The sequence below is a fragment of the Euprymna scolopes genome, chromosome 30 (assembly GCF_053919585.1).
Source record: "Euprymna scolopes isolate OS-2025 chromosome 30, ASM5391958v1, whole genome shotgun sequence".
NCBI classification, from domain to species: Eukaryota; Metazoa; Mollusca; class Cephalopoda; order Sepiida; family Sepiolidae; genus Euprymna; species Euprymna scolopes.
In genome coordinates this window covers 103067100-103075161 of record NC_136511.1, presented here as the reverse complement: position 1 = coordinate 103075161, position 8062 = coordinate 103067100, and positions in this window count along the sequence as shown.

The window sequence follows — 8062 nt, the reverse complement described above, 5'->3', positions numbered from 1 at the left end:
AGCACTGTTCAAGTAAATACTTAAGGTTTACGCATAAATTTATACTTTCGTATATTAATAAATTGCAAACATATAACGCAGATGTTACGATCACAAATCGAAATCCAAACTTTGAGATTTTCAGTCGGAAGTTCTACCAACTGACCAACTCAACAATTTGGACTTTCTTATAAATAAGGGTTAAAATGTTATCTTAACAAAATGACAAGCAATGTGTATTTCGTCCTGCAATATCCAAAGTGGAAGTACTGAATGTTATATAGCATATGATCTGTGGATTTATCGATGAGGGTTCGTTTCTAGAACGATAATCTTGATTAATATTTCAAAAGTTTTTTTTGATAGAGCTTGTCACAGACAAGTAATTGTTGACGGGCATGAATTTGAATGTCAGGGTTTCCCCAAGGATTTATTCTTTTCCTTTTAATTTTTTTTATTCTTGTTCATCTCAAACAAGGCATATTGCCACTCGGATATAAGGGGCAACTATTTGGGGCCATGCTTACAAAGGACTATGAACGAAATGCCTGTTCACATTGCATTCTAACTTCTGCATTTCAGTACAATCAGGAAAGCAGGAAGAAGGGAGGGAATTCCAAAGACTGGCAGTCTGAGGAAAAAATCTATTAGAGTATAAGGCTTTCCGTTATCTGGGGACCTCAACAATGGAGGGGCGGAATGTTCTTTCTAGGTGGTTTTGTAGGTAGCATGTATGTCGAGGAGGTATAAATGCGATGGGCTCATCAGAGCACAATCAATTAAAGTACTACTAAAACAGGCGCAGAAATGCAAAATTTTGGCGATGGGACAGAGTTTGGAGCTGCCTTGATAGTGTTGGACCTATTCTGAGCCTAATCATCTTCATCATCTCTATCAATGATGTTTCAGATTATAATCTGAGACCATTTGTTGACATCTCTACTGATGACGCAACCACCTACGTTAGCATTTTAGAACGATAGTATTGATATTTCGAAAGTATTTGAAAGAATTTGGCACAAGTGTGTGCTTCAAAAGCTTGTTAGTTATGGAATGTCTGAAAATGTCCTCAAATCATCGAATACGTTATCTCTTATTATTAAAAGTATCAAAGTAGTTGTTAACAGGACGATGTCCGAAGCGCATGGTACCAATGCCAGCATTCCTTAAGAATCTAGTCTGAGTCTAATCCTCTTCCTAATCATCATCAATGATCTTTTAGGACATTCATTAACATCTATGCTGACAACAAAACTATCTGCGGTAGCATTTTAAACTGGTCAAACTGATTCTTATTCCTCACTTTTCTGTCATCTCAAATAGCCATTGGGCATTTGGCCTGTAAATTGAAACCGGCAAACTCTCTGCGGTTATAAAAAATTTAATGGCATGGCATTTGTTTTCAACCCCTTGCAGATTAGAATCTGATTTATAGGTAGCAGATAATACCGTTGTTGAGGAACTGGGATCGATTTCTGCATGGTAGATAACGTCATCCAATGATTTACGCAATTGTTCACACACACCCCTCCGTGTCTTCATTGGTTGACGCTTATCATAAATGCCACCCACAGGGCCTAAAAGAAGACTTTGCAATTGAGCAAAGGAGAGCACCATGGGAGGCTTTGGATCCACTCAAGCATGGTGCTGGACCTTCGTCTTACTTGTAAGCTACCTTCTTTTCCTAAATGTCTTCAACTTTGTTGCACTTCAGTGCATACAATAATTTTATTTTTGTATATAATCACAATTTTATCCTTACAGACAGTCCAAATAATCTACTCCTTTTATCCATCTCTCCTCTAAACTAACCCAGTCTACCAATAATTCTAGAAGTATTTATTTATATAAATCGGAATGTTATAACTTTGGAGAGTCCATAAAATCTACTTTTTTATCCATGTCTCCTGTACACGAACAAAGTTTATTAATAATTCTTGAAGTATTTAATTACTAAAATCAACATTTTAGTTACAAAATGAAAAAAATATCTACTCTTTGTATCCCTCTCTTCTGCCTAATAATCCAGTCAAAATAATATTTCTAGAAGTATTTATTGAAATTATCACTACTATTATATAAAAGTCACTTAGTGTGTGTGTGTGTGTGTGTGTGTGTGTGTGTGTGTGTGTGTGTGCGCGCGCGTTCGTGCGCGTGCGTGTGTGTGTAAGAGAGACAGAAAGAGAGAGGGATTTCCTTTCCATAAGTTCCGAAACGGCCGAGCCTATCTTTTGCAAATTTCACACAAAGGTAATTTATATGCCTGGCATTTTTATGAGATATGTTTAGTACAGAAATTCACCCAATAAGTATGGAAAATCGAAAAAAAAAATCGATCCTAAAAAATAGTTTTTCTTATAGATAAAAAAGAAGAATTTTTATAGGGAAATTTTATACCTTACACCAGCAAGGGAAATAATAAAATCTTAGCAAATAGTTTTTTCTCAAAAAAAAAAAAAAAAAACACAGAATTATTGACATCTGGAAATATAGCTCAGTAGTAGATCATTCAACTACAGATCGAATGATCCTCTGTTCAAGTTCTGGCGTACCTCACCAGTTAGTTTTATTTTTTTTTATTAATGAGTTCAATTTACGATAAAAGATGTACCATTCAAAATCGCCGCAAATTATTTCTTTTGCATATTTAAAAGCTAAACATTAATCAGAAGTGACTTTACAAGGTAATCATCGTCAAGCCTAAATATCAGCTGACATGATATTGTAAACAAACACAGACGGAATTTGATGAACGATATTATTATTTTTTAATTTTTTAATTGTTTTTTGCGAATTAGTCAACCGGGCAAATTATTCCTAGTAATATATAAAATTCAATGAAGGATTGATTCTATAATAATGCAAATGTAATCTGCGTAAATTGAAATATCATGTTTAAACGAATTGTACGACCGGACAACGCCGGACATCCCGCTAATAATTTTACAATTTATTTTTAAAGTTACCAATGATCGAAATCATATACCCATTTTCTCTATCTTTCATGTATACTAACTCAGTCTACTAATAGTTGTAAACGCAGTTATCTGCTGAGATATTTTATAGTTTTGAAGATCCCAAAATTTACCATTTTCTCCATCTCTCCTGTACACTAGTACTGTCTACAAATAATTCTAGAAGTGTCTATTTACTGAAATGAGAATTTTATTGTTACGTATGACCTTAATATCTACCGTCTATCTCCATCTTACCTGTACACTAACTCATTCAGTTAATTAACATACAAGAATTCTTTTTATATTTTACTTGTTTTAAATAAATTATTTTATATATAAACCACGAAAAGACTTTACTTCTTTTCGTTTCGTATTCACCAGTTTTAAATAAATTATTTTATATATAAACCACGAAAAGACTTTACTTCTTTTCGTTTCGTATTCGCCAGTCTCCATTCCAAGTTTTAGATCGACTAGCACTCGTAACATCCATGTATTTATACGTGTGTATCGTCTAATTCACTAATTAAAAACAAACATATTATTTTTTTTATTTAATAATTCACACTGAATTGATTTTACCACCAATATTTTTTCAGCTACTGCACATCAGCCCATTTGGCATAATAAGAGTGTTCGCTGATGGGCTGGAAACCAGAGTTCGATCTTAGTCATACCAATTCAATCCGGGCCATACCAAAGCCTTAAAAGGTGGTACTTGATGCCCCCTTGCCAAAAAACGCTCCGCATTATAAGAGGAGGATCAAGGATAAGTGGAGTAATCCTGAGAATGGGGTGACGCCGTCCCCTACACCTTGGTATGTTAACTAATAAAAAGTGAGGCTTAGAGTCGACCTTGACTATAGTCGCCCACTTACCTTAGTTTATATTATCTTTTCGATAAAAAATACATGGGTCAGGAAATCACGTGATTACCATGCTAAGTTATGGCAAGTTTATTGATAATGAAACGGGAAATGGAAAAGCATTAAATTGAGATGACGTGCAATGGGTTCGAATCACGATAGTTCCAATAAATATTTTTCAAAATTATAATGAAGTAATTAATGTTATTTTTAACCAAATGCAAATAATTATTTTTGTAATCAATTGACTTGTTATTTACCTACCATGATATCTAAATCGTTATTTACATCATATATATATATATATATATATATATATATATATATATATATATATATATATATATATATATATATCGTATGGCACCTATATCGTATAATATTAACCCCTTACTTTTTACTACTACTTCGGATTGATATCTACAAGGAAAATATATCTACGCCGTACAAATGTTCTTTGGACTTATAAATCCTAATATCATATATATATATATATATATATATAGCATATATATATGCTATATATATATATATATATATATATATATATAGCATATGCATATATATATATAGCATATACATATATATATATAGCATATACATATATATATATATATAGCATATACATATATATATATATATATATATATATATAACATTTGCTTTAATGGTAAAAGAAATATTTGCTATAGGGCCAGGAAACTGGGGTTCAATCATCGGTCGAGTCAAACCAACGACTTAAAATTCTTCAGAGTTTCGTATGCACCAAGTTTCGACTTTAAAAAAAAAACACTTAAAAATAAATTAATATTAACTCATCTTGCATTTGATAACATTTTTGGCTCTATATTTATTTACCACTTTCAGTTTCGTACCTATACTAATAAATGCTTACAAAGAATTCGAGCATTTATTTATATAGACAACAAAACGAGAAAGTAAAATACCCATGCTCATTCAAATGATTAATGTTAGGCACCGCCAAAAATGGCCGAAAAATCAATTTGTTGTTGTTTTTTAAAACGAAATTACATTTATTAAAATCCATTATTTCTGAGTAACTTTTTTTCCCAGAAAGATAAAACTCTGTATTTTATCATATAGAAAACAGAATAATGTAAAACTTTTTCTACTATTTTTAATTAAATTTTAAATGTTAAATTTTCCCAAAAAGTTAACAATTGACATTTTTTGTCTTGCACAAAAAACGTACATAAATATTTACAAAAAAGGGTTTTGAAATAATTTATTTATTTGTTGTCTAACTAAGATTTAGGATAATTTTCTATGAGAATATGCAAAAATATTATAATATAAGTACCTGGATTTCAAATAATTCCACTTATTCATATAGGCAACCAGTTACTTCGCGTCGATCTAAGAGTCTACATCGACAATGTTTACGTTTGTATTTGATAAAAGCAAACTATGGAAGACCAAATAAGCCAAAAAAAAACTTATTTTTCAGTGACGAAATTTCAATGTATTATTAACGCTGAGGCTGGCCAGTACCAGATGGGTGACCATTTGTATGAGTTTGGTTTTTAATGTGTATGTGTGTGGGGTCCAGGCTCCCTAAAATGGGGGGGGGCAATTTAAAGCAGAATAAAAAAAAATTATTTCAGCGCGTTTGGTCCACCGTAGTCGAAAGGCGGCAAACGTTTTCAAACGGGATCGAAAAAATGATGCTATTTTTAACACAAAGGGCACAATATTTATCGAATTTTTTTTTGTATCGATTCTTCAAAGCATGCTCTGTTTAATAATGGGCATGCATTATTCGGCTCGCTAAAAAAAACTGTTAATTTATTTATCAAAGATTTTAAAATGGCTTTTTTCGTATAAATATTTTTAAAAAAAAATTTTGTTTTGCTTAACTTAAATTAATTATTTTACTTAACATATTCACCGAATTTCACACTTCAAAATAAGGTATGCAAACAATTTTTTTAATCTATAATTCTGTCCCTTACAACAACACAATATGTTGTGTTCAGTTTCAGATGATTATTTTAAGCATATTTGTACCCCCTCAAAACAAGGGGGGTTTTGTAAGCAAAAAAAAATGTATATATATATATATATATATATATATATATATATATATATATATATATATATATCGTTTATGAAAAATAAGTACACTGTTATAAAGTTCATTCTTCTCTTAATAATCGTGAAAATTTCGTATTGATCGGATAATTACCTGATTTTTGGTAGATTTTTAAAAAGACGGTCCGTCAAAAAGTACTTACCTGCCACCACCACCCCAGTTTTGGCGGTGCCTAATTAATGTTCTGCTGTGACACCGTCGGCCAAGTACCAAAAATTTCCCAAAGTGAAAATGAGGCTCGAATTTCAGACCTCATTGCGCTGTTAGCACCCCGCGTTTTATTGAGAACGACCAGCTTTTATTACTATTACCACGTGATTTGTTTGCTTGTACCACAGATAGGGAGGATTTTATCGTTTATTTTTTTCTTTTTATCTCAAGTTCTTATATTTGTAACTTCGAGTTGCCGAAAACATTGTAACTCCCCACGCCCCTGTTACGTTGGATCAAACAAATCCAATGTAGCGTATGTTTATAACAACTAAATTAGTGAAATAAATCTAGAAAAAATGTAAAAAAACAAAACAAATTAGAATGCTCAACTAATGTAATGTTTTAAAAAGTGAACCACTGTTATCCTTTTTTTGTGTGAGTTTAAGAATTGTAGCAGTAATAAACATTAACATTCCTTTCCTCTCGCGAAAGGAGGCCTTTGTGAAGTTGTTAGGTCACACGATATCTACATGGCGTAATAATTTCAACTGAATGTTTGAAGAACTATTTTCAGACCTTTTAAGAAAAACAACAGTGAGAAAGAAAAAGAGAAACAGAGTAGAACGAACTTCCTGACACCAACAAAAAGAGATGATCTCTCTTGCACTGGTTAAGATATACTGCCGAAGTACTTTGGAAACCGCCCTACATTACTTTATTATTATTTCCTTCACTGTGACACTGTTTTAAATTTCGGCAACCATCATCCGACGGTGTAGACCATTTAAATAAATATATTGTTGCCTACATAAGGTCTTTGTTTTCATTTCAATTGACGACTCTTTTATTGCAAAATATTATAAGGGTTTGTTTTATAAACTGTGCGATGGTTAGACCTCTATAGAATCACTTTATTATGTATTTTTAATTTCATTGTAAGGGTTGAAGTTGTCGGAGGTGGGGGGTTGATTGGCTAATTACTTGAAAATGGTTTCGGCCCAGGATCTAGAGGAGGTAAGTGTTTTACCAGCTGTTTTATGTGTTGAACTCACCAAGTTTAATTTGCGCGTTATGTTGTTTTTTATCCCACTTTTGTTTGATAATTCCAAAATGATAACACGTGTGACATCATCGATCCCCGCGTTGTTCCTGTGGTCTTTTCTTTTCTCTTCTCTTCTGGCCGTTATGGTTATTGGCGGTTATTGAAGCGGCCGCGCACTGATTCACAAGTATGAAAATTAAATTCATCCAAACTCATAAAAAAAAACACAAGCTCCGATACATTCTGAAAATATTACTTGCATTCTGTGTGTATGTTTGTGCGCCACTCTCGACCCTCTGAACGCAAAGCTCCACGTCTATATAGTCTGTCGAGGCCTTTTTTCGTCGGTTGACATCATCTCATCTCAAAAATATATTACTAAATTACAAAGTTTTTGGAGGTTTGCGAACTATTTCTTAGACATTCATTCCCAATATGCACGACCAATGGGTCCCTACTGAATGAGCTACTAAAACAAGACCTGAATGCCAAGCGTCATTCGATAAAATAAAAAAATAACTCTGACGTCAGATTTATTTCCCGCGCATCATAATCCAAAACTAGATATAATAGTAGCTAGCGATGTGAGCTTATATGAAATAAGGGCCTGTGTCTTACATAAAATACCGGACGGAAGTGTAAAAAAAAACAAAAAAAAACATTGCACACGCCTCAAGATTTCTGCTTCTGGTAGAAAAGCACTATTTACAGATCGAGAAAAAAGCGCTGGTAATTATCTTCGCAGTTACAAAGTTCCGCCGATATTTACACAGCAAACACACTGCTGAGATGAGGCACTATTTTGTTGAATTACAATTTCAAGTTGGAGTACCTTTTCTCCAAGCAGATCTCACATGTGGACAGACTTTCAAGGTTGGTCCCAAGACGGAGTGAACCTCTTGAGGACTCAGTAATTGCTTCCTTGCGTACTGCGTGTTGTAAATATGGATTA